We start from the raw sequence: 2,561 nt of genomic DNA, 5'->3' as shown, positions 1-2,561 counted from the left end.
TTAAAAAGTACATATTTATCAAGTTAAAACCTTGATATTTTTTTCTAAGTTAGGAACTTTAAATTTTAGAAAATTAAAAACCTACTCTATATTAAAGTATCAACTAACTGTCTCACCTGATCTTATGAAATTAAAATTGACAGTGCGATTATTAAATTTATGAGCAAGAACATAGAGAAACATTGCAACTGCTTCTTCAACTGTAATATTTATAATATCCCTCAACCCACAATGCTCACTTAAATTTGTACATAAAACAGTAAAACAATGTTTATTGAGTCGAAGTTGCTCTACATAAACTCTGTTGTTTCCATAATAAAGACGCCTTAGATATATTTCACGTGCTACTTTAAAGTCAAAATAAGGCTCCTTTACTATATGCAAGGAAAAAACATTATCCAAAGAAATACAGAACAGGTAACAACAGAAGCTTCGTTGCCTGCATTATCTCCTATGTAAAGTATTTGACAAGTAACACTACAACATAAGAAAGAGTCACAAGTTTCTCTCAGGCTAAGGTAGAAGTTGTCACCACACTTGAACATGAAGGAAACGAGGTCAGGTAATATACATAAGGCCACACCAAAAAGAGATTTAACACTTATTCACAAAGTTTGTAGCATTTTTTCTAAAAACCACAGCAGTTGACCACCATTTCCAACATCACTTCTTCAGAAGATTGCGTGAGAAGATCTTCCTGCAGTAGGGACTGGTGCGCAGAATTTCGCTGTAAGGACAGATTGCCTCAACTAATAAAGTACGGAGAGGCCCCTGATGCAGAACAACAAAAGGTGCATAATTCTGGATTCAGCTCATTGACAAATGAATGAAGAATTAATGTGGTTAACGTCAGCTAAAACTGAGAAATTCAATACAAGAAGCAACTTCTCCAGCATCAAAGAGATCTAATCATGAAATTTGTAAGTCTCCAATGTTTCTTCATACATTGATCCACCTTTTGGCAAGAGCTCAAAGGCAAGTCTCCCATTTCATTTTCTAACAAGTCTCCTTTACATTCCCACTTTTTTCTTTTTTGCCTTTTGCTCGTCTCCTTCTTTATCCATGTCAATATCCAAATTCTGCAATTCAAAATCACAACAACAATAAGAAAAGATAAGCCAAAAGACCAAATCATGCCAAACTAGCTATTAATTCAAAAGACCAAATTAGCTATTGGAAAAATCTCAAACAAAAACCTGGTTGCTACTGTATCAAAAACAAAAAAGATTTTGCTTGGTTACGTTAAATCTAGAAGAACAGGGCAACAGAGTGCTACCTTTTTTTCTATCCTCGTCCAAATGTTGAATTAGAAGCAAAAAAACAGTAGCAAATTTATAACATTAATGGCAAACATTATCAGAGGAACAACCAAAAAAAATCAATCTTTGATTGGCAAAAATTTAAAAATGAATATAACATCATAAACCCTAAATTTGTCGAGAATTGAGAATTGAAGGAGCGGAAGGAGAGTGAGGACGAGAGGACGCGACGGTGGTGGTGGTGACGGCAATGGAAGCGGCGGCAAAGGTAAAAGCAGGAGGCACAATTCAAGATTAATAGGAAACGAAAGAAAGGAGACCAAAATATAACTCAATTTGTAAATTTCACCCACTCGATGTTGCGGCAGAGGGAGGAAAAGAGGGAGGAAAGTCTTGTAGGGGTTACGGCAGAGGTGCTGGGACAAGGAGAAGGCGCAGCGGCGGCGGCGGCGGCGGCGGCGACAGAGAACGCTGGAGCAGATGGCGATTTGCTAATGCAGACAGAGGAAGAAGCTAGCTTTGTTTCCTTAATCTAGCTTTATAGTTGACCCGTTTTTTAGTTTTGACCCATTTAAAGTCCGCGTGTTGACCCAACGAGAATCTGGCCGTGGAATTGGAATTGGAATTCTTTGGTCCAGCCAAAGAATTGGAACCATGGAATTCGACCAATTTGGAATTGCAATTCGATTCTAATTCTATACGAAAGGTAGGATCCAAACACGAGAATTAGAATTGGGGACCCAATTCCAATTCTAAACCCCAATTCCTTGGGTAACCAAACATACCCTTAGTTTAGTAGTCTTCCCCACTTAAGTGCTTGTTTAGGGTTGCGGTAGCTTATTGAAATATACTTTTCTAATAAAGTTTTAAATAAAAATAATTATTAACTATTTAATCGATTTTAAATATATTATTTAGAAATATAGTGTAATAAGTAATTATTATATTGGATAATTTTTAAAAGTGTTTATCTCTTTATTTGGTTCATAATATAGAATAAAATGATTAAATTTGATGTTTTATTTTTTAAATCACAAAAATTACTCTTAAAGTACCAAATTTTAGTTTTTGTTAAAAATATTTTTAACATCAAAAACTCTACTCCTAATTTTATGGGATAATATTTACCAAACACTTTAAAAATACTGCTAACACCTAAAAGTGCTTTTTATCAAAAGCACTGCAACCCACACCCGGACTAGGTATCACTTGATGAAACGCTAGCAATGTCGACACTCAGGTGAGCCATTCATGTCTACTCCACTATAGTACTGTTACTAATTTCCATGACTTAGCCTTCTT

At 35.3% G+C, this 2,561-nt stretch overlaps 1 long non-coding RNA gene across 2 annotated transcripts; it reads right to left on the bottom strand.

Moving 5' to 3' along the window:
• Nucleotides 1–348: 348 nt before the first annotated feature.
• LOC113765641 lies at nt 349–1,696 on the bottom strand. 2 transcript variants are annotated; one of them, XR_003467754.1, is made up of 2 exons: nt 1,277–1,696; nt 349–1,079 (listed from the first exon to the last, which is right to left on the bottom strand). It is a non-coding gene; the product is annotated as an uncharacterized LOC113765641 (long non-coding RNA). The 2 variants fall into 2 exon arrangements; XR_003467753.1 differs by having other exon boundaries at nt 1,613–1,696.
• Between the last annotated feature and the right edge of the window lie 865 nt (nt 1,697–2,561).

Source organism: Coffea eugenioides, chromosome 3 (genome assembly GCF_003713205.1).
Source record: "Coffea eugenioides isolate CCC68of chromosome 3, Ceug_1.0, whole genome shotgun sequence".
NCBI classification, from domain to species: domain Eukaryota; kingdom Viridiplantae; phylum Streptophyta; class Magnoliopsida; order Gentianales; family Rubiaceae; genus Coffea; species Coffea eugenioides.
Note: the sequence above shows the minus strand (reverse complement) of the source record. Positions and strands in the feature narration are given on the sequence as shown.